This window comes from Ixodes scapularis, unplaced genomic scaffold, assembly GCF_016920785.2.
Source record: "Ixodes scapularis isolate PalLabHiFi unplaced genomic scaffold, ASM1692078v2 PGA_scaffold3__209_contigs__length_174095766, whole genome shotgun sequence".
NCBI classification, from domain to species: domain Eukaryota; kingdom Metazoa; phylum Arthropoda; class Arachnida; order Ixodida; family Ixodidae; genus Ixodes; species Ixodes scapularis.
The window spans coordinates 42,847,233-42,872,521 of record NW_024609868.1 but is presented as its reverse complement, the minus strand read 5'-3'; the positions used below and the strand labels follow the sequence as shown (position 1 = coordinate 42,872,521).

General features: G+C 45.5%; 1 protein-coding gene across 1 annotated transcript in view; it reads left to right on the top strand.

Annotated features, from left to right (window-relative positions):
• Window positions 1-8,275: 8,275 nt before the first annotated feature.
• LOC8033638 (transforming growth factor beta receptor type 3) overlaps window positions 8,276-25,289 on the top strand; it is a 74,254-nt gene continuing 57,240 nt past the window's right edge. The window contains exon 1 of the mRNA XM_029993067.3: window positions 8,276-8,775. The gene's annotated coding sequence lies outside the window, so the exon portion shown is untranslated. The remainder of the gene's footprint in view (window positions 8,776-25,289) is intronic.

The window sequence follows — 25,289 nt, the reverse complement described above, 5'->3', positions numbered from 1 at the left end:
TCGCACCCCAGTCGCGCTAATTGTGTGTACTATGTTCAACCAACTAGGCCATCAAATTATTTTGCTAATGTTATAAGAACTGAGTTGTAACTAGTTTGGTGCAACTTGTTTATTGCTTCTGCCTGCTTCGCTATGTTAGTCGCATTACATCAAAATATTAGTGCCTCGCAGCAATGACAAAGCCCCAATTCAGTTTCTTAGGGAAATCGGTGTTTAATAAAAACCCTTTAAAAAAAAAAAATCTCTCCAGGTACAAAAAGTAGTATTCCAATGTCACCTGAGAAGCCTTCAAACTTCAACAAACTGAATCTGGACAGCATCACAAAGTAATTTTTCAGTTTAAATGTTAGTAGTTGGAGGATCCTAATGCCCATGACATTCATCACTAGAAAAGGAAATTGTAAATACTGCATTTCTCACCTGTGAGAATTGAGGAAGAAAACTTCTAGTTTATCCAATAGTTCTAAAATAGCTGCATGTGCATTTCCCATACCGTTTTGTAGCACTCCCGTCAATGTGACACGCACCACTCATACTGCATGTCGACTTTACTACCGTATCGCCAACAGGAGACTCCAGAAACAGCACACACGACACAGAATACTGGTAGGTAGGTATACGTTTATTTAACTTTTTTTTTTTTGCATTAAGAAATGCTGCAGGTTTATGCTACAGAATGCTGTGGCATAAACCTGTAGAACATATTATTTAGGTGCATACGCTGTCTTCGCTAAGGGGTTGAGTTCTTTCGTTGGTTGACTATCAGGACAAACCATTATTAAATATAGCACTGAGGTACCTGGAATGTGAAGGAAGCTTTCACAGGTGTAAAAGCCGGAGAACTTATCGCTGAGTAGCAGTTGAATCCGAAGACTTGTGGCGAGCTTGCGCAAGTCCAGTGGTGCTTGATTTGGCTCTAAAAGTTTCCGCTTTTCTTTTCTTTGCCTTTCTTTGCCTTTGAGCATTTGACTGCAGCGTGACATGGATGAAAACGAAGGAAAGGCTCGGCATGCTGCGGCTCAGCGTGTACGCAGACAAGCACCACCAGAGCTGCGTCCCAATCAACATCATTCATCACGTAAAGATGCGTTTTTTTTTTGTTTTTTTTTTAATTTTCCGGTCCTCAGTCCCTCTAATGGACTACACTGGAATGTATTAGCATCTGTCGGGTGTTGACTGGGCTTCCATGGAGTCGTCTGATGTCAACGACCAAGTAGATCTCCTCACACGTGTTGTTCAGGAGGCCATGCACATATATATCCCTCTCTAAACATAAAAAAAACCTCGCTTCCCTAACTGATTCTCTCGTGAACTCGGAAAGCTTTTAAAACGAAGACATCTTTTGCACAGGACGTTTAAGAAAAGTGGTCTTCCAAGATGGGAAGTGAAATTTAAAATTTGCAAAAAGCGATGTAAGAAATTTTTAAATCGTGATCGCCAGGCGCAATGTGACCCAGTAGAATCAGATCTCGTTAAAAATTTCAAGAAATTTGGAGGTACGCTATAATCTCGCTTGGGGAAGAATATTGAATCCGAAATCGTCTTGAATGATCAGACCGACAGTGCGAAGGGCATGTCAGAGTTGTTTGCGGATCACTTTGCGTCAGTCAGGGGCGGATGCAGGAATTCCCTGGGGGGGGGGGGGGGGGTCAGATGTTGGTCAGCGTACCATATGTCTAGGAACCCCCTCCCCCTCTCCCTCGTTTCACGCTCTAAATTTTACACGTGCAGAAATCAAGAGGGGGGTCAGGACATCCGGACCCCCCCTCTAAATCCGCCCCTGGCGTCAGTCTATAATAATAATAATAATAATAATAATAATAATAATAATAATAATAATAACTGCTCCTAACCTATATTGCCCCACCCGGACAGGTTTGGTGACTCATTAGGTTCTGCAGCTGTCGATGAGGAAAGCGTTAGGCTATGTATTCAGAAAATGAGACCCACATTCTCTGCAGGTCATGGCGGGATACCCGCAGCAATTGTTAAGGGTTATCATAAATTATTTACGCCTATGCTGTGCACAATTTTTAAAACTCCTTGATGTCAGGAATATTCCCTGACGACTGGAAACTGGCAGTGGTTGTTCCGGTCCTGAAATCTGGAAATAGTGGCGATGTTCTTATTTACAGACCGATTTCTCTTCTCTCTTCTTTTTCCAAACTCTTTGAAATGGTAATCCATCAATTCTTCTCCTTCAAGTTTCGTATTCCTAATCAGCATTGCTTCATGTCCGGCAGATCAACATCTACGAATCTCGTATCTTTTACGTCTGCTGCATCTGAAGTTGTTTGTAATAGAAATCACCATGACGTTTTTTTTTTTTTTTTTTTTTTGTTTTTGTTTTTTTGACCTGAGTAAGGCATTCGACGTAGTCAACCACAACATCCTCTTATACAAGCTTTCTTCGTACGGAGTATGTGGTTCCGTATACAATTTGTTATAATAAATAATAAATAAATGATAAATAAATATTTTATTGTCTCGTTTTCAACACAGTACATAGACCGCCCTGCAAAACCATGGGTATGCTTGTCTGCGGAACCTGGCTAAAAGCTATTTGTCTGATAGACAAGCCTACGTCGGCGTTAACAATACTACCTCGTCCTTGTACAAGGCAAGCTATGGAGTGCCTCAGGGATCTGTCTTGGGCCCCCTCCTTTTTAATATTTTTGTAAATGATATCTCTCAAGGTATGTCAAACTCTTCATTTCTGCAGTACGCTGATGATATAAAACTTTACACACACAAAAAAAAAAAAATCGACCTTAGAGGATTGCATCACGCTTCAGATTGACGCATATTCCCTCGGTCATCGGTGTTTAGACAATGACCTCCGTTTGAATCATTCTAAAACAAAAGTAATGACATATTCTCGGAAGACCCACGATATAGTTTTTTTCCAAATAGTTATCATGGCGAACTGCTGTCACGTGTAAGTGAACTGAGGGACCTTGGTGTTGTTTTTGATTCAACCTTGAGATGTGACACTCACGTCACCAGAGTGGTTCAATCGGCCTTGCGCACATTAAACGCAGTGTCTCACATAACGAAGAAATTCAAAAGACCGTCCGCTTTTTTCACGCTGTACTGTTCCTTAGTTAGAGTACGCCTCGGTTGTTTGGGACAGCATTCCAAAACTAACAGTTTATTTGTTGAACGAGTCCAAAACAAATTTATTTCAATCTTTAAATATCGTTACCTTGAGAAAGGTAATCCTTGTTTAAACGTTGGGTGTAACCCGCAACTCGACAAGTTGTTGAGCCTGCAGCAGCGTCGAGTGAAGGCAAACCGCCGATTTCTTCATGGTCCCCGATTTGCTTGAAATTTTGCTAAACTCTCCAAACAGCATCGCCAAAATAGTATCCCAAATATTGGGTCAAAATATTTTTTTTCACGAAGTTATTGAATTTACAATTTTGGTCCTCACCGTGTTTTTCAAACTGAAAGTCTCTACTGGCAACAATGAAAAAGTGACGTCATTGGAAGTGCAGGGGTTCACTCTTTGGACTGTAGAATTTGTTCCCAACTGATTTGAAGCAGTTTCATGGTGTCAAATGAATGCCTTGGAAGCTCGCTCCAGTCCCCGCGCTCCAGCACGGAACAAATAATTGGCATATTCTATTTTTTAGACTGCTCGCCCGACTGGCAAGCTGAACTTCCACTGACGTCACGGCCCTGAAAAGGGCGGGTATATTTGAATGTCTGTTTTTGCATCATTTTCATTTGCCCATTTCGCAATAACTATTACGAATTTTACGATATTAAATAGCATTCCAGAAAGCGTAAAGGCCTGGGAGTCAGAAAATATAGTTAGTTGAGGTAGCTCAAAAATCGGCGGAGTACACGGCTTGATTAACTCTCCCAGCTTCCTGTCCGAAGTAAGCCTTAGAGTTCCACGTGTGCCTACATGGCTTCAATCATCTTTTTATATAGCTTGACATTTTAGCTACTTAAACCCGATCCAAAGATCGGCTGAGTGTTATCCGCGTCTCTAATACAATTGATATTTTTAACTCATGCGGGAGCAAGTTCGGAAACGCTGTTCGAAACTTCCTCTTGCAAGAAAAGAGCTGACCATTTAAAGGGTTGATGCTTGTCAGTACGATATCTAAGTATTTGCTTTTTGCTTTCACACCTGGTGATGACTCTGTCTTGTGTTTTTGATTTCTTTTGTTGATTTGAGTGTATTTGGTACTTGTAATATTTTTATCCTCAGACTGGTTAACTACGTACCTTCCCCCTCTGCACTGACTCGAGCTCCCCTGGAGTTTTCCCTTTACGGGGCTCCCCCCCCCCCCCCCTCCCCTCCCTACTCTCTCAGCAGCAGCCTCAGGAGCAGGAGGAAATCAGGGCGTCACTACGTGTCATTGTAAGCTCCGTCCGCTACCATGTGTCGCACGGGCCAAGCTTTGATTAGACGCACTAAATACGATGGAAATCTACTCGATTTGCTTGATGATAGGTCAGGAGATGTCCTAGCATTGAGGAAATGGATGGCAAAAAAGGGACAAACGAATTAGCAGTGACGTGCAGAATGAGTTAATTGACGTCAAGACCCACACGGTACAGCGGGAAATCGTTCGAGAGGCGGTTTGTAGCCCGTCCTATGGCATAATAGCTGACGGAACAACTGATGTGACAAGTGAAGAGCAGTTTGCCATCTGCGTGTGTGTGAGACTGACAGGGCACTCAACTTGCAGGAAAATTATTTAGGTCTGTACAACGCGCCAGATGGCAGGGCTGACACGCTGTATACATGGCCATCATGATTTTGCGCCTTGGTCTTAATTTCCACAACATTCGCGGCCACTGCTTTGACGGGGCAGCTAACATGCATGTCCGACCGTTTTTCAGGAGTCCAGAAAAAAAATTAGTTATTCTGAACCGAGATCATTGCATGTACATTATAGCATTCATTGCCTAGATCTTGTTTTGCAGAAAAATAGTAAGAGCTGCGATATCATCGGCGATGCTTTGATCGTTCCGTAAAAGATCTTTCCAAAGTCGTTCTTGAACCAAAAAAGCGCAAAAAGTGTTTATCCGTCGATCGTTCTTCCCTCAGAAGTGGATCCATCGGATTATGCCACACTTGATGCCGAATAGCCTTCTGCCACTGTGCCCGACAAAGTGGACAAGTCGATGAAAAGGTTCACTCAGAACTACGCCCGGGTCCAAGAGACACTGAGTGAGATCCTTCAAAAAACAGGCTCGAAGGCAGACAACAGCAAAACCGTTTTGAAAAGGGATATCAAACACTCCTGGGAAAGTTTGAAACGTTCTTGGGAATAAATATCTCCACAGCTCTGTTCGATCCGTGTGAGGAACGAGCAAGGGTCCTCCAACGCTCAACGTTTCGTGCTGCAGGTGTGAAAGAAGATGCAGAGACTCTCCGCGAGGCAATGTCCCGCCTGCGGTCTGAAACCGCGTTTCAGGAGTTGTGGGTCCGCACGAGCGCTGTTGCAACTCAGCTAGGTCTGAAAGAGGCTTTCAGGGGAAGGCCAAAGCCGCCGAGGAGGTTAGAGATGTCCAGCACGTCTCCCCCGCCAGTTGCGCTCGACCCCAAAGCAGCATTGTGCAAAGAATACTTTGAGGCAATCGACCGCAAGCATTTACGAGCGAAATGCGGTGGTGCTTTCATCAGCCTGACATGGAGCAGCTTGTGATATTAGAAGCCACGTTGATTGACGCCGCCAGAAAAAGACAATTCTCGGCTGACGACCTAAACGCGTCATTAGGCGTGCACGCAGCTGATTTTGATCTAAGCCGTCTCTCTGCGCAGTTCTTACTTTTCCTTCTGTTTTGTCCAGTGTTGAGTATTTATCGATTGAGAGCACTTCGAAGCCTCTGCAGACAAAATCTGAACAAGTTCATGAGCTGTTTAGACCAAATCGTTAAAAGACATGCAACTTCTTTTTTCTGTGCCTGCATCTGTAGCTTCGACAGAACGCTCATTCAGCGCATTACGACGAATAAAACCTTATTTACGGAACCGCATGACGCAATGGAGGCTGACGTACACCTTCTCATTTTGCAGGTCCACAAGGAAAGGACCGCCACGCTCAGCTTAGAAGACGTGATCAAATTAAGAATTTGTTACCAGGACTGCTGAGCGAACAGCAACTTTCGGTCTTTGATGGAGCAATAAATGTGATTCGCTGAAACTTCAACTTCAGGTGTTTCGTGTTCTTCTTGTGTGCGTGCACATTTTCTAAAATTACCAGGTGAAGTGTGTACATAATTACTGATTATATAAGCCATCATAGAGCAATCAGCTCCAGTAGCCGCGAAGGCTAAATGTACCAGGGCAAGAGATGCACGGCAACAAAATATTTCATGAATAATATGTGCGTAACCTTTCATGAACTATTTTTACAGATATAATATAGGAAGCATAACATGTTTTCATTTTTCTTTCAACAAAAAATATGCAATACAAAAATGCTGCCGTTTCCTCCCCTGCGCTGTCCGTGTGTTCCCCCCCCCCCCCCCCCCCCCCCCGACACACACACTCAGAGAATACTTCCGAAGTCACTGTGTATATTACTCAGATTCCGATTCTCAATCTACTAACTGCCGGGCTGCCAATTTTATGTAATCCATATTAGATAATTCCTGCAAGATTGAACCATTTCAGTGCCGTACTAACAGTTTCCTCTTTTCTCCCCTAGTACTTTGCATCCCTGACTGGAACAAACTACCCGACCATATTGCAACAGAAAGATATATCATTTCATTCAAGAACAAGTGCATCAATTTGTGTAACTGTGAACCTTGATTTGTAAAACTGCATCATAACAATAACATGCTAATAAGCGTGTTTTTTGTGTGATTTTTACTTGTTGGTGCCTATTCTTTTATGTTCAATTACTTTTCTGTCTTATATTTTTGAACCCACCCTCATGTAATGCGTCTTCAAATGCCTTTGAGGTGAATAAAATGAAATGAAATTAAATTAATGCCTCTGCGTCATTTACCCTATTATATAAGCCATTATAGAGCAATCAGCTTTATAATGGTTCATTTCATCTGGTCCCACTACTTCGATAATTGCCTTTTTATAGGGATATTTTTTATACAACTCCCATGTCGTTCAGAGATAATTACACCACCTAGTTTATTGCTTAAAAAAAATAACACATCTGTCTCAAGATATCGGTATTGGTGTTGGTATTTATTTCCGCTCGTGAGCGCAGGCGTCACAGGAAGGCGTGTAGCCCGTACAATAATGCCTGTGAGGCCCGTCTAGAGGGGGTGATTATGTTAGTGATTAATGAATAGTGAGGTATATTGAAGGGTGGGGCAGTGATGCACCGTATTGCACCATAATAACTGTGGGTTATAATAATTATCGTGCGTTCTAAAACATGTTTCCTGCGTTCTAAAACATGTTTTTTTTTTTAATCGATCGGCGTTCAAAGCTTTCATGTTAGCTAAAAAACAAAAAAATAGTGCGAAAACCCGCGTTTCTACGACGTAAAAGCTACGCGAGAAGCCTTGCGCGGCGGACGTCAGCCTGCTGCCGTGACGTCACTTTAGCCGTTTTCTAGCCTTCTCCTCTGTACCAGTTTTCACCTCAAGAACCTAAGTAAAACAAGTCCGGATCCTCGCGGAGCATTACTAACTTTCCCGTTTATGTAAATAATTAAGACATATGTAGGTGACTATGTTATCTTATCAAGACGTACACGTTCCAAACGCTAAAGCATCTCCTTTTGCCTTAGACAACCAAATCTCGTAAGAACTACTTCGCGCTGCGTAGAAACAATGCGCGAAACTTGCTTCTTTTTTTTTTTTTTTGAGGGGTGGTGTTGATGGTTTTCTCCTTTCTTCTACGCCATCCCACTATCACCGTGATCCCACCTCTCTCTCTCTCTTGAATCGAGAATCGAGTCGCGCACATAGTATGGTTTTATTAAACTCCCGCAGATGGCGCCACAATACCATAAAAAGCTGCGAGAGCCAGTACAATTTTGGTCAGCCATCTAGCGCGGCTAAAGATGGCATTTTAGATCACGTGCCTGTATGCATCACGTGGTTGAAAACGTTGACCTCCCATCAGCCGTATCAGTGCGCAACCGTGTCAACGTTACCTGGTCTGCTCAGTTGGGAGCCCTCCACCTAAAAAGGACGGGCCCATATCTCTCGTCCAGCTTTATCACCAGTCGATTGACGCGCCACGATTTTCGCTCATTGCGGCAAGACTTCGCAACTATGATTGAGAAAGCAGCCGCAAGGTTATCGAACGGTGGCGCTGTAATCAAACGTTTATGTAGGTAGATTCGGAAGTTAGTCAACTGGCTGCTTTCTTCCCACTGCTCTCAACTGTGCGTGCGTTTGTTTTCAAGCAGCGGGTGACGTCAGTAACGTCACGTACGCGAGCCAGGAGAGCGAAGGCAAGAACGAACTCGAGGCCAAACATACGCTTGTTCTACTGTTTGTGTCACCGCGCCTTCAACCAGCTTGCACGGTCCGCCTTGTCCGCCCGTGTTCCTCGTAAATGAGTGCGACACACGCATCCTTTCCCAGTGTCGGAGTCCGGACGCTTCAAGCAACTGCTGCGTCCGAGTTCCCGAAGATGTGATTGTATCCCCGCGAGCCGAAGAAGCTGCTACACGGATAACCTTGGCTTCTGTGCGTGCGGGCCCGTGCTATGTGTTTCGCGACAATTGAACCTGCGTTGACGGCTCGGAAGGCAACAAAGCGCGCCCGAAGGCTGGTCGACTGGCCGCTCTCGTCGCCGTAAACAGCGAACCCAACGCAAAAGCCCAGGTAAATATACTTCGTTTCGTATAGTAGCGCCTGTGCGAGCGAGCGATCTTGCCCGACCAACGGCCGGACGAACGATGATTGAACATTCCGTGTCGGCCGAGTTCGCGTATCCGCGGCCCGCTCCTCGTTTACGTGAGTGGGCGGGTGTCCGCAGTGTGTTTACATTCGGCGCTTGTGTTGTTGTTGTTGTTGTTCCTTGTTTTTCCGTCGAAGTTTCCGTGGTTGGGTAGATGCGTATGTTTATGTCGGCCCGAGTCCGTGAATGGCTTGTTGCGTGGGTAACGCGTACACCGTACGTACGGCGCTACCGCTTCGCTGTAGCGGGGGGCATTCCCGCCTTTCCCCGGTTATCGATTGGTTCCCTTTTTATGGGTGGGAATTTAGATCGTTAGAGCACGGGGCCGTGTATACGTTGTATGTGTGTGTGCGTGCGCGCGCGCGCGCGCGCTGCGGGTATGCGACACGATGTGTATCTTCACTCCCCGCGCTTCGACGACATTGATCAAGGCGCTTCTAATTTCCGTCGGGAGCTTTAAATTGGGATTGTGCAGTCCGTTAGCCTCCGGGGTGCCCGCCGCGGCGTAGCATCTCTCGGCATTTTTTTTTTTTTTTTTTTTTTGCAGTGGGAATGTAGGAACGCGCGTGCGCTGGTCTTCACCGCGCACGAGCAACGGCTGATAGATCGTTACATGTTGTTCGGTGCTTGTAATCATTTGGAACATATCCGCAGTGACGCAAGCTCTTCTTTCGTAAGGTTACTTCCGCCCCACCGGGTGTACTCGCGGCCAGTTCGTGCCTCACTTCTCTGGGTGCACTTCTCTCCGGCGAGGTTATTGACTAGGATAATGATCGTGTTAATGACGGTATTAATGGTCACGTTAATGACGGCGTCCACAAGTGCCCACTCGAGTGGCGAGCGCCGTCCGCCCGTACCTGGGTACAGCGCGAGGCGTTGACCTTGATAGAGCATGTGTGTGGACGCTGATTCCTCCATGCATTCCCCCGGTGGGCCTTGATGGTGTAATGTGAACTCGTATTTTTTTTTTTCTTTTTTTCGTGACCGCTCGGCTAGGCCGCTCGTGAATCATTTCCGCGTTGACATTATACCGTGAGCTATGAAAGCTCACGTTCCCGCGTAGAAAAAAAAAAAGAAGTGAATTCGGGGGTACGCCGTAAAATCTCAGTAAAGTTCGCAAGAGACGTAACGGCGAAAAAGATTGTTCTGTTTTCTTTTTTTTTTTTTTGCACACGTTTTGTGCAACGGGGGAAAAAAGGATAGCAAATACAGACCGGCGTCAGATTTGGCCTTGAGGAAGTAGAGGCTGAATCGATCGTTTCCTTCCGATAGCTTTGCTGAGAACGATAGCAGGAAGGTGAGTTGCCTTACATTCGTTTGCCACAAAAAAAAAAAAAAAAAAAAAAACATTAACAACTTGGCGACTGGTTGGAGGCACTTTGGTCAAAATTCTACGGAGTTGATGTTTTTGAACAGCGTTGCCCGGCTTCCGGACAAAAGTTTCAAATTAATTCACACAAGATAAAGAAGAAGAAAAGATCTATGCGGTAGATTTTTTTTTTTTTTAATGTTTCACATAACATGAAAACAAACGCGTATGCTTTTTAATAATTCCTTTAGTCTGTCAGTCGGAAACAATCGAAACAATAAACTGATAAATATTGCACTTCCCACCGCTAAGTGGCATCAGCACGTATTCAAGTTCCGGGCACGTAGTAAAATATTCCGTAAAATTAAAAAAAAAAAAAAAAAAAAATTATTGATTTTGATCGAAACCTAGCGGGAAAACTTGACTCTAAATAGAGGTCACGTGACTTATCCATGTTATCATGTTTCCGTAACAACTTTTCGTGACGTTCTATGCTTGAAATCCAGCCCCAAAAATGCATTCTGCAAAGGGAAGATAGAACAGTTCTGCATAAAAAAAAAAAAAAAAAAAAAAAAAAAAAAAACTTGAATTGTGTTTACTTGGCCGTTAGAATAACATATTTGCACAATTATGTTTCAATGCAACGCGCCGGAGAGTGATAAGAGCAATTAAAAAAAAAAGGGTGAAGCCCCGCCTCCCTAGCCTTGGGCAGCCAAAAGATCCGTTGATGACGTCACGTACAGCGACTGTCTTTCGCGTTTTCTCGCGTTTAACAATACTTACGCAGCAAATGGTTTGGGTATTCGGATTCACGGGGTGAAAATACTCTAAAATTCACTTCTAACTCTTTTTTTTTTTTAAGAAGATCCGTAGCTTCCTTTTAATAAGTTACCCGTGCCACACGGGCAACTCGAATGCCATTTACAACGAATGACATTTGAGTGGACGGCCAATCAGCGCACGACACTCCGGGCGTGGCGCATTCCACGCGCGACAGATAGCGAGCTGATTCGCCGATCACACAAATGTCATTCGTTGTAAATGGCATTCAAGTTGCCCGTGTGGCACGGGTATTAGGCTCTCTTGATTAATACTATAGTCAGCAGATGTTCGCGAGGTTGAGGGAAAAGCTCTGCGTACAAACTATTTTTTTTTTTTTTCGGAGTTCTCCATCGCTTTGCTAGGACTTTTTTTTACAGGTTTTTAATTTGCACCGAACCTGAGCGCACTGAACGTAGTAACTTAATGAAACTTTTCTCGAATTTCGCTTTATTTTAAAAGTTATCGGTAAATTAAAATTACAAAAACAAGCAAAAAAATAACCTCCTTCATGACGTCCTTGGTCGCTTGAGTGGCCGTGAACTAGAGGAGGGGAGTGAGCTCAGCGAGCGCTCACGGCTGCCGCACTTCGTGTCGACGGCTCGAGAGGGCGCCACTAAAGCATGTTCTGGATAGGCTGCATGCAGCGGGCAGCCAGGGCGGCTCGCTTATTTGCATTTGCTGCGCGATTAAACACTAATTTGGCGTGTCACTTCATTGGCCACAAACGACAGCTAACACGGGGTAAAGATCAGTTCAGAATGGGAGCCACTTCGCGCTGCTATACCGCCAAACGGCCAACCCGCTAGCCAAACCTTCTCGCCGGAGGCCTTCGGAACTGGTCGGATCCTCGAACGCAGCGCCGCTGCGTACATCCGGGACCTTTCTACGCTCTCTGCTCCTCGGTGCCTGATCGCGCTACCCATATATGCGCCGCTTTTTCCACTGCTTGATGGCGGGTATGTTGACGGGTCATTTCTTGTTTCCGTACTTTCTAAACTGCATTTGTTTCTTTTCCGATCTAAAATACTGAACAAACCTACTTTTATAGATAATTGAAGCGGTTCACGACCACGTATATTTTGTACTTCGACTAAAAAGAAGCTTTGAGCGGCTCTGACCAGTAGTAAGCCCAGGACCAAAGACTTCACATATCGGCGCGTTTTCGGCACCGCGGGTCGCCCCCGTAGGTGGAGGAGGTTTCCGTGTCGCATTAATATTTAGTTACTCTCTCCGTACCCGCTGGCTTTCCCGAACCCAAAGAGAACAGAAAACCGCAAAAAAGGGGGACGCAGTCCATGCGACCGAAATGTATTGTCGGATATCATGTAACCACAAAGAACTCAGATTATACTCTATGGGAGGTAACATATTCAGTTTTCTTTTTTTTTTTTTATAATAAAACCGCGTATGTAACATAAAACACATCTCAGTCGTTCTTTTTTTTTTTATTATTTAACTGTGCACCTTTTTACGAAAACGGGACATGAGGCTTCAATGAAACAAAATGTGGGGACGGTATAGAAAAATTAACCTTTTACAAATTATCGCACTGGGCAGGTGCAGTCATTTCTCTGAGTCTCGCGCGCTCACCTGGAATCGCCTGTTTAGTCGATGTCATCGATCATGTCACAAATCTTTCTTGGGCGTCGAGCTTGTTTCCCCGACTGGCGCTTCCTTGGCTCCTTGTGGTGTGACTACATATCTGTGCTTGGATGGATCGACTCAAATTCGCGCACCTTCGGTTTTTGGTCATCCGCAGCCCGAATGTTCTTCTTGCCACACACCATACATAGTTTAGTAAGGAATTCGATCTTCGGAGACATCTAGAATCGATTTTTATTACATTTATTTATTTGTATAACCACTGCTAACCTCCTTTCGGAGGTTGTGACAGGAAGGGTTAGTGCGATTCATTCGGAGCCAAAACTTATACAAACATAAGTGTAGTCAAATGTAGGCAATACACGACAGTGATACGAAAATGGAACAACCATACAGTAAAAAACAAAACAAACAGACAAACATCATCAATCTTTTAACGAGAGCCTTCCAGTACATGATACCAGTGCCTTCAAGAACAACTCGATCGACTGCAGCATGCTTCCGTGGGGAAAAAGAAAAAGTAGTTTTCATCCGCCACCATGTCTCTGCTCGTGCAGACGAGTCCGTGCAAATGCAAGCTTGCCAAAGCTACGCTCAAGCGCACGCTTCACGCGCTTGAACGCATAGGCGCCAGTCGTGACGCCATGCTTGCAATTGTCTATATTCTACACTAAAGCTGCGTCGTACATCTTCATCGTACAAAAGGCAGCGTGCAGAGTCCAGACAATATCTGAGGCATGTTTCTTCCTGACGATCGCAATGTTCACACAAAAACTTTCTGCAGACATATTGGAAGCACGCATGTACCAGGTGTTTGGGAGAAATAAGAACCCGGTTTTTCGCACCGCAAAAATAAACTATAGACGTTGCGGGGAGCTCCAACTTGTTCGAGCAAGATGCCAGAGTTTCAGCACCGCACCGTTATCTTATTACAAAGTTATAAGCGATTTTCTGGACGACGCGCCAGAAACCGAACACGGGAGAAAATAGGCCCCATTTTCCCACTGAACACTCCATAAAATCACGTATGACTTTTGAATAAGGTAACAGTTAATGCTGAAATTTTGGCATCTTGCTCGAACGGCTGGGGCTTTACGTTTTGACTGAGGTGGAGCTCCCCGCAATGTCTACAGTTTATTTTTGCGCTGCGAAAAGCCGGGTTCGGATTTCTCGCAAACACCCGGCATTTATGAAATCAAACATGTTTCTGCAGCGAGCACTGTCTCCTTTTTGTACGACGCATACGATGTTGGGACAGAACGCGTGGCAACAACGACGCTTCTAATTCAAACACCTACTACATGGCACAAATAACGCGCACCTCCCGAGTTCCGCCCATACTTTTTTTTACGCGCCACAAATACGGTGCGGCGTTCTCCACGGTGTACGCAAGCATGCGCGCAGCAATGTGCGTGAAAACACGTTTACGGACGGGACAGGAGACGCGCGGCGTCGGTCAGATGCGCTGCTTGTTGAATACTTCGTTGGCTGGATCTTTTTGCTGTTCATTTGCACGTGTTCCTGCGGAAAAAGCCACGCGTTCGCGCCAGCAGCTTTGACAGCGTTTCACGCGCTGCCGCTTGATTCGCATTCTTCTAGCAACTGATATATCGAACGGCTCCACTGCCGGAGGTGATGGTGGCCCTCGGCCTCCCACCACGTGTCATAAATGCTGTCCACGCCTTTATTACCCGACAGGACTTTCGCCGTCTGCCTATCTTATGGTGAGTTGCCAAACTTCCCATTAAACTGCGGCGGACCCCAAGGCTCGGTGCTTGCACCGGTCCTATTCAATATTGCATTCCTTCCCCCTGACCTGGCTCTCGCTTATATGCAAGACCTTCGGATTCTTTTTTTAAATTATTATTTACACTGATTATGTTACGATCTGGTCGGTCCACCCATCCCTGGAGGTGCAACAAAATGTCTTACAGGGCGGGCTGAATATCCTAGGTGGCCATGCAACGACCTTTGACCTAACGGTGTCTCCCAGAAATCCCAATCTCTTCATGTGTGTAACAACGCGGCTTGGAAGAAACTGCCGTCGACTCCCATGCCCCTCAGGATATAGGGGCGACACAGTTTCCGATGGTTGCACAAGCCAAGATCTTAGGATTCCTCAGTCCGGCTCAGCCAAGCAGTGGCTTCAAGCGGCACGCAAGACGGCGGCGTCTACAACACACCTCATCCGACGCATCTGTCGCGCTCCCGATACACTTTTTGGAGTTTCTGCTCGATTGCGCTGTAAGATCGTATAAGCTCTGCATGCGGTCGGACTTAAACGGAGCACACTGTCGAAAGAGCTCATGCGTTGAGGCGCTAACCTCGGGGAAGCTAAAACCTTGATGTCCGTCCCTTTGGAAGTAAAATGCGAGAAAGCGCTGAAGTCGTTTTCGGGCTGTGTCGCGCAGTGCACTTCCAGATAGTATTTTTCCTGGACGAGTGCTCCAATCGCCTTGAGCTATACCAGTGTGTATATATAGCGACTCATTTGATCAATTCCCCGCGCCGTTGGGTCGCGGCCTCCGATCGATGTGGAACATCGGGATAATAATTGACGTCATTTGATATACCTGTTATATCCTCTACAGGATGTTTTCAGGAATCCAGGAAGAAGGCTCACCGTAGAAAAGCTCACCGCGAAACCGGCGGATGCGGAGAAAAGCTCACCGGCCCTTAAACGGGTGCGGAGAAAAAGCTCACCGTTTTTTTTTTCTTTTTCTTTTCATATTGAGGTAGTCGGATCATGGTGACATACGTCAATTGATTATCATTAAAATGTGTCAGTTTTGTGAAAAACGAAATCTGGGTGAGTATTTTCTGTGGTTTCCACTCTAGGCAACAAAAGCCTAACTAAGAACTTTATGAACCTGAAAAACGGGAAAAAGTTAGAAAACTTAATCATGTTTGCCTAAAACCTAAAATGCGAAGCTCTAGATGCTGAAAATCCGAAATTGCATGCGCAACAACGTGGTGCCTGAAATTAGCTTTGTAGCTTTCGTTAGCCTTTGAAAACAGGATGGAACGGTCAGAAGGATATCGATATTTCCTTCTTCCATGAATATGCACGTCTCCTAAGCGTTCGTGCTGGTTTTTCCGCACGTTGCCTTTGTGTGATAGTGCCGTTCTACGGCAAACCACACATGACCTTCAGAGCTGCACACTGTCACCGTTGCTACTCGTGACCTATATTATACATAAGAACTAGTCTTCTGTAAGGTAGCGAATTGGGCAAGTTGGTAAACGTTATACATGATGAAAACAGCTCAAACGACGAAGACGGAGTGAAGGCAAAACAAGCACGACAGTACGAAGCTGTTACCGCAACTAAAATTTTATGAATGAAAAAAAAAAAAGAGGAAAAAGCAGGAAGAAAACAGCGTAGTCAACACTGATTACACCAACAAACATCTACTCATCTATCGGGCACCAGAATAGGGGGTATTCACTGGCGGCCATAGCTGTGTCACGGCCACTCGATCCCCCCTGTTGGTGCGGCTGCTGAGCGCGTGCTGATGGCGAGCTTCCACAGTTCTTTTGCAGCGTGCATTCCGCACCATCAAGAGTGCCGGTCTTAGCAGCCTATTGATGTGAGCTCGTTCTGAGCATGCGCTCTAAACAGCACCCACAAATATGGCGTCCAGTGAATACTCCCTATATCTTCGGAGCTGAAACTGTTCACTTACCGCTATTCATAGCTTGCGAAAACAAACCTCTTTACCTGACAGAGATGCCGACGGCGCACTGTCATGCTGTCAATAATTTGTCTTTTTTTTGCGGATGTCCCGTGTTCTGACGTTATACTTGCGGCGTGATTAATACGACAGAGTGGGTGATAATTAAGTTCTGTGGAATTGGTAACTATGTTCTACAAACTTAAAGAATATTACAAGAAAGAGGACAATTATTTTTAATAAGAAAAAAAAAATCTGTGAGCTTTTTTTTCGCCTTTGCACGAGCACCGCCGAGCTTTTCTTCGCATCTGCCGGTTTTGCGCTAAGTTTTTCTCCAATGAGCTTTTCGCCGCCCGTTTTCAGATAAGATCGGCCTACCTTGTCTAATACCCACTTTTAATTTTCACACACAAAAAAAAATATATATATATTTTGTTGACTTTATGTTCAGCAAAACTAACACTGCGGGCGGCGGCAAAAAAAATTGTCTTAGCGAAAAAAAAAAAAAAATGCAGAACTACATTTGGTTCCCCAAGGGCTCTCTGCGGATTGCCCAAAGTTGGCATTTCAGGCGCCTTCCCTCAAAACAACTGCTGTGGCTACGGCTCTAGAAATATTTACTGACAAATTCCGTACAGTACGGTGACTAGAATACATATATGGAGGATTAATTCGAAGTGTTTACCACGCGGTGTATCGACGCCGCTAGTTTCCAGAGAAAAATCTCCAACACGGGAAATCGTGGAATCATTCCACGATTTCCCGTGTTGGAGATTTCCCGTGTTGGAGATTTTTCTTGCGATTGCGAAACAGAGATTTTTCACAGTGCCTTCTTTTTATTACATTTTCTTCCAGAAAGTGCATGTACTTCTACTTCCCAGTGGTGCTTCCGCGAAAGCCGAGGAGAGTTGACGCGCGACCAAGCTCGTTTCGTCACGGAACGCATTCCCGTGTCGAGCCTGACTTTTTTGTTGCGTGCGTTTACCTCCCGCCGCTATCGAATTGCCGATCTGCCAGGATTATTGCTAACCCTTTCGCTGTCGTTCTTTTTTTCCATTATATATATATATATATATTGTGACGAAGAAGAAGATGCGGCAAGACGACGCCGACGGTGGAAAAAAGAGGACGATGCCGGCGGTGCACGCTCTGAAGGACTAACCACCATATCTGTGTTTCTAATTCTCTTCACTGTATAGTAAATCATTTTCATTATCAACGTAACATTTTGGTGGAGGTGGACACCATCTCCCTACCTCTCCGCTGCCCACGCTGGACCTCCGGAGCCGCCAGCTTCCGCCTCCGGAAGCTGAGATCTCCATAGACACACCAGCTACTGAGTGTCACCCACCCTATCGAGCACCTTCCCGACCGTCGGATATCACTACGGACACTGAACCCCCACAAGACCCTCCCCCGCTAGCTCAAATGTCTCGTGACACCACATCCAGAGACGCCGGTCAAACCGCTCAAGCCCCTCCCTTGGTCCTCTCCAAACCGCGTGACCCAGGAAACTTCACTGGATCCGGTGAACAGAACGTTGAAGAAGGGCTTCTTCTCTACGAGCGAATCAGCCAGCATAACAGATGGGATCCAACCATTATGCTTGCCAACGTTGTGTTTTACCTCAAAGACACTGCCCGCACATGGTTTCTCACACATGAGGAAACAATCACATCATGGGACATGTGCAAAGCGAAACTCCAGCATCTTTTTGGCGACCCCACTGGTCGCAAGCTGTCCGCTAAACGCAAACTCGCTTCACGTGTGCAGTCACCTACGGAGTCGTACATGACGTACATACAGGACATCCTGTCCCTTTGCCAGAAAGCGGACCCCAACATGCCCGACTCGGAAAGGCTCCCCCACGTCCTGAAAGGTATCGCGGACGACGCATTCCAGCTACTCGTCTTCAAAGACTGCACAACAATGGAGGACGTTGTCAAAGAGTGCCGACGCTTTGAAGAAGCAAAAAAACGACGAATCACCGCAAATTTTGTGCGCCTCCCCAACACGACACCAACATCCACATGTGAAGACACCAGCCTTCAATCGGACCACATAGCAAAGCTCATCCGCCGAGAACTTGAAGCCATGTTCCCTGTTAATACTTTCACCCGGCTTACTGAACAGCAAGAGCCGGTCCTCCCGGTATCTGCCGTCCAAGCAGTCATAAGACAGGAAATCAACCGACTTCATGTTCCAACATACGCACCTGGACGTCGGAATTCTTTCACACGGTCGGATTATGACTCCCCTCCCCTCAACACTTCACCAAACCGGCGTGACCCTGCAGCATGGAGGACACCTGACAACAGACCTATATGTTTCCAATGCAACGCCGTTGGACACATTGCACGATACTGCCGCAACCAGTGGAACAACCGCCCACGCACATTCGCATCGAACAGCTATCGGTCTTCGTTTGGTCACCAGTTTTATGAACCTCCCCGCCCCAACCCTCAAGATGAAGAACAGTTCACCACTCGTCCTACATACAACCGCTCGCCATCTCCACGTCGCCGCCAATCATTGTCCCCCACCCCCCGCCGCCCCATCTCCCCAGCCCATGTCGCCCGTCAATCGGAAAACTAAGCAATGCAGCTTCGAGAGGTGAGGCTGCTCATGAATCATTGGTAAGAAATCCTCTTCGCAAACGTTCATTGACCCCTCATAATCAGATTTTTGTTACAATCGACAACGTTGGAACAACAGCCCTCATCGATACTGGCGCCGCTATTTCCGTTATGAGGGAGGATCTGAGACGTCAGCTGCGCAAGGTCTTAACGCCACCGGATTCCACGTCACTTCGCGGTGCGGACGGTTGTCTGATTCCTTCTCTTGGCATGTGCAGTGCACGTATTGCTCTGAAAAATAAGACCACGTCCGTCCTTTTTACCGTCATTCCGAATTGCCCACATGCATTGATCCTTGGATGGGACTTCCTATCCGCCCACAACGCCCTTATTGATTGTGCAATGAGAGAAATTGAACTTAATGTTTCCGCTTCAAACGCAACTCAGGACCCCGTCATTTGCAAACTATGTTCTATGGAAACTTGCCGCATCCCACCATTAAAAGTAGTCCCCATCAAGGTGTCAGCTGAAAGCCCTACAGCCGATGGCGACTACGTCGTGTCTCCAAACATGGACATTTTTTTCGCCAAGCAACTTAGTATTGCGCATTCAATTGTTTCTATCCATGATGATTCCACTTCTCTCTGGGTGGTCAATCTCGGGCATAGCCCGCAACTACTACCCAGAGGCACTTCTCTAGCCGTCACATCACCGTTATCCGAAGAAACACTATCGGTTATTACCGACAACGACCGACCAACTCTAAATTCAAGTCCGCCGTTGACCTCTGACCTCGTTTAACTGACCAACATGATTGATTCTGCGTTAGACGCGACGCAAAAACAACAGCTACATAGTCTTCTCTCGAGATATCACGAAATCTTCGACTTGCCAGCTCATCCTCTTGGCCGATTATCCACCACCAAACACCGCATTGACACCGGGACCCACCCACCTTTACACCACAGGCCTTATCGAGTTTCGGTAAGCGAACGTCGCATAATACAAACCGAGGTGGACAAAATGCTTTCGCGAGACATCATACAGTTCTCTTCTAGTCCATGGTCCTCTCCTGTGGTTTTGGTTAAGAGGGCGCGGTACCTCTATTTATTCGTCCGTTTCAGCCACCAGATGGCGCGCGGCTCGAAACGTGGTTGAACGCGCAACTTCTAGATGGCGCCAGCATCGAGGTGTGAAAAGGCCCGCGTTATCCGCTGCGTGAAATAGATCCTGAAATGTGCCGTGTCCTCCCGGCGGAGGAAGTTTCTCCCTCCCTCGCGCGCGCTTGGTATGTACGCGCGGTGGCCGAGTACGGCCTCTGCGCTGTGTGATGCAGTGGGTGGCGCTCGTTTCTGTTCGGAGGTAGGAATAAAAATGCCGGTCCCCTTTTTTACGACGCTCGTTTCTATAGCTTGTTTTTCTTTTCTTTTTTGTTTTGTTTTATCTTAAGTGACCTACAGTACCGCCTGTTCGAAATCGTCCTTTGCGGTGAGCGATTGAGAGTCAGGTTAGCATTTTATTTGGGTCAGTACTACACGTTCAATGGAGACCTCGGGCGGCGATGTAAATATGCATTGCTCCCCAAAGTGTGTCCAAGGTGCGCAATGACAATTGGAAAGGGTATTGAAGGCGCGCGACCGCCGGTTGGTAAAATACGTGCGCTAGATTCACTTATTCAGTCTAATCATTTTTGCCAACGTCTTTTATCTGTTTCGACAAATGACATGGTCGAGTCTATTGATAACCCTAGCTAGATTGGACGTACGGAGTGTCCGGGCTTTAAATAAATTTGCTTCGTTTATGTGAATGAATAACTGTTTTCTCTTTTCCGTGCTCGGTGCTATGCAAAAATCGCTGAGATGTTATGGTAGCTCAGTGTGGCGGCGTTTTGCACGCTGACTCGCTATTGCATTCGCTGTGCACAATATGTGTTCAGATGGAATGTGCCAAATCGCATTTCCAATCGATATGATAGATTTACTTTGCTACAGTGTTAATTATATTTTCCTGATTTAAACTGGTTCGTCCCTGATCTGAGCCTAAGTTCAAATGCGAAGGTGCAGACAGACTTAGCGTCGTAACAGCCGTAATGCGCAGAAAGAAATTAGTACCATGAAAGAAAAACAAAAGGATACGAGGTGGCTCAGTGTTATAGAAGTAATGAGTGTGCAAGAAATGCCATCGTACGTGTTTTTTTTTTTTTTTTTTTTGCTTTTTTTAACTCTCCGCATCGCTGGGAAACGCTCAAGGTACCAGCAAAGACAGCGAGCTGGCGTGAAATTTCCATCGAGCGGAAAAGGAGTGTCATTTTTATTTCATCATGCGCTTTCATTTTGATATGGCTCAAAATGGGCGCGAAATAGTAACAGGTAAGGCAACAAAATTTAGATGTTAGGTCTGGAGCACCGCCATACTCAGCCGTGTTGGGGGCATCTCTCGCGAGTCAATACGGCAAAGGTATTGCGCGTCGAACTGTACGTGAGAGTTATCCATTTCAGCGAAACCTTGATTTCGCAAAACTATTGTGGCTCGAGTCGTGGCTTCCAGTACTTGGAAGCCACGAGCGAGAAATAAATGACAGTTGATTTTGAAGGACAATCGCGACGTGGAAACCCATAAAAGAGAGTTCCAATAAGACGAGAGCTTCCCCTTCTCTTCAAGTGCGTGGGTTACGCTCTCAATCCTGCACCTGTGGTAACACTGCAGGCTCCTAAAATCGCTTTGAAAACGTTCCTGATCGCAAAAACTTTTTTTTCTTTTTGTCGAGGCGCTATTTCATTTTTTTCTTTTCTTTTTGTCTACCTTGATACCCCATCAGCGAGAAAACTGCCATAAACTAAAAAAAAAAAAAAAAAATAGTGGGCATACAACCACAACGCACCCACTGGGACCCGAGTCAAGGCAAGAACAACTAACTACTAAAAGGGGAAAAAAATCATGTTCGCATACACAGACAGAACGCCTCCATCGAAAGAAATGAATCATGCGCTTGTTCTGCCAGTCTCGTTGTGCGTTTGTCAAAAGCCACAAAGAAGGAAGACAATCAGCGCCTACACCACTCCCCCCCCCCCCACCACCACCCCTAAAAAGAAGAAAAGAAAGGTTTCTTGGGCGCGCGCGCGGTCGCCCAAGCGATGACCTTGGAAGGGTATGCGATTGTAGCACGTTTGTCCCCCGGTTGTGTCCCTGTCTCAAATGCCACGGTCCGTTTCTCCCAAGTGCCCGTCTTATCTTCCCGAGTGTCAACTCCGCAGTGATTCTGAATCATTCCGATGCTTTCCAACGTTGCAGACTGTTAGACGAATATTTGCACAGAAGTATACACTGTTCGCAGAACTATCTACGGCGCTAAAATTCAAAAGTTGTTGGATTCGGGAACTCGTGTAGGTTTAGCTCATTGTTGGAACATTCTTATTCGCTCGATGAACTCCACAAAACGTGTAAATATTAGAATGAACTTTCCAGAGAACGATAGTTGTTGTCGGGGTTCCAGGCGACCGGACAGGTCGCAATTATTGGCTGATTAAAAATTTTATTTCATAATCACAATCGTATCATCAAGGGCACGCCATTTCCTCATCACTTCTTCTACGAAAAGAGTTGCTGTATTCGTAGCACACACAGACGGAAACGGTTGAGACTGTGCCCAAATAATATCTTCTTTTGGCAGGTACTGCGCAGCGATTACACACAATGCCTCTAACATAAACATGCTGCTCCACATGTCTATTCACAAGATGCAATACATCGTTCTCCCAATTTTGTTGAAATGGGCATGAAAGCGCGTAACCGTCACTTTTTTGAAGTTCTACTTAGAGGTGAAGTGTTTACAGTAAAAAGTCGTTAATTATTTATTTTTTTCCGTTCCACTACAAAGCTCGATTCACTTAAATTTTTGTTTTTATATCGTCTCTACAGCGCTGTTACGTCGGTACTTTCGTGTTAGAGGACATCACAAAATGTGCGAAAAAAAACAAAAAAACGGTAGGATCGATGCTACATAGCTTTTTTTTTTTTGTGGACATCAAGAAAAAAAAAAAGATAGTAGTTGTCTTCACTTCGCACTGCATGTTTTAGCACGGAAGTTCCTATTTGGTTATGATGTCTTTACTTTCTTAAAAATTGTATACAGTAATTTAAATTACCGAATTACAAAAACGTTGAAATTGTATAATTGCTTTTCATTGGGACGCCATGACGACAGCGACACTCGTGTTCCCTCGTGGTTTTCGCCAGCATTTCTACGATGAAGTGCCAGGATCGCGAGATGCAACAGCGTGACACTCCGTCTTCTGTACCGTCATTTGTTGCACTTCGGGACCACTTTTGATGTATGGCCAGCATACGACGCTAAACACACCAGTCGGAGACGCGCTGCAGGCGCCATAGTACTGCTCCTAAAAGCAGCTGTCACGTGCTTTGCTCCGCGACTGTGATTCCCTCACAGCAGCTCTGACTGAGGGTTGCCAAATTACGGTGAAACGGAGTATAGACAAAACAGACCGGAAACGAGCTGCCAGCATACGATAGTCAAACTCCAACAAAAAGGATTAGTTTCTTCTCAAGCTGGACGACATTTACCGGGCATCTTTAGAGCTGCGAAGCTCAAAATCACGCGTACTCATAAGATTTTTTTTTCTCGCGTGTTTGTGATTTTTATGATGTCCTGCAAGCAAGAAAAAAATATATATGGTGAAGTCACTCCGAGGGGGTACCGATAACTGCGAGCCACGAACATGAAGGATTCGCTAACATCCGTCAGGAGTGTGAACGGTAAATCGTCACGCAAACATATTCTCACAAGCTGCAAATATTTATTTGGCTTAGCAAGTAGAATACTAGTATACTAACGACATGTGATTATTGTACACAAAATACCATTTCTCGGTTCTTCAAAACCATTTCCCTAGTCTGAACGGTCGCGCTACGGGCCGCGGCTAGCCGTGCCCTCGATAGACTACGGAGCTGCGTTGTGTCGTCTGCTACTGTACCGCCAACAGGAGAGCGATAGCTCTGTGTGCTCCACAGATGCGTGTTGCGGTATAACTCTGTACGTCTGTCCTAGAGGAAGACAAAAAGATAGGCTCTGTGACCCCCTCCTAAGCTAACAAAAACAAACAGAAGTATACTCGTTTGGACTGAAAGGTTTACAACATAGTGACCAGACATTGGAAAAGCATATGTCACAGAACTTGGTTTATGAAATGGCATCATTGTTTCGAGCAAGAAATCACCTGCTCACCACTGGGATGATGAAATCGTCACTATTTATTGCGTCAGGTATATTTGCGCTCATGAAGAAAAATCTGAACACATCCTTCTCCCAAAGTCCTATGTCGAATAATAAACACTTCTTTAAACATCTATGCACAAATAACTCATTTTTTTCTACACTTGTATATACACGTTAATTAAACGACGTCAAACCGCATTTTTGATTAGATCTTGATGTCTACACAAACTACATTCATATTTTATAGGGCTTTATTGAACGATAACTTCAACTATAGTTAATGGAACACGATGGCTCGATCTCAACAAAAACCTCAACGTGCGAAGCTTCCACAGACGGTCGCTTGCGAGTATTCTCAATGTGAGACTTCAGAAGCTTTCGCTTGCCATAGGGAGCTTGCTTTCGACTGCAGCACTGCACGGGCCCGGAGAGCGCGGAGCGCGCTGCTATGGGGAGAGGTTGACTTACAAGATGACTTGTTACGTGGTCACGTAAGATGGCGTCATTTCGTGCAGCGTGATCACGTAAGATGACGTCATTTCGTGTAACGAGATCATGTAAGATGACGTGTTTGTGTCACGTGATCACGTAAGATGACGTCAGTTCGTATGAACTGACGTCATCTTACGACAACGCCAACAACATTAGTGCCGTCCGGAACCATTGACCTTAGAAACGCGCCTCTTCGCTTGAAGAGCTGATATGCGTTGATTGTTATTTGTTTCTTTTGCCTACTACAGACCATTCAAAAACTCGCCTTCTGGGTGCCACCAACTTCGTCTACTGGGCTGTGAAGCGCGTTCGAGCGTGCGCAATACCTCTCTAGGCCGAAAGATTGTACACTGAGTATGCGTTCACAGCTCAATGACTTAGGCATTTTTCGTCAGGATAGATGCTCCCACGAGAAGAGCGTAATGGATATGTGAATAGAATTGGAAATTTGAAATGTTCTTGTCCAATCGCATTTTTCTTTGGTTATCAATGCTTTTTAGCGTCATCACAAGACGTTCAACCCATAATACACTGGTGATTAAAAAATAAGCACCGAAAAACATGCACCGATTTTCGCTCAAAAATAAACACGGGAAAAAATATACCGTAATCATTACCCATGTCACCTTTTTGGGTGATATGTGAATTTCCAGAAGAACAGCGAGTTATCACCCTCCCCTAGGAATACCCTGACTACAGAGCAGGCGACCCGTTTTTCCCCGCGTTAGAT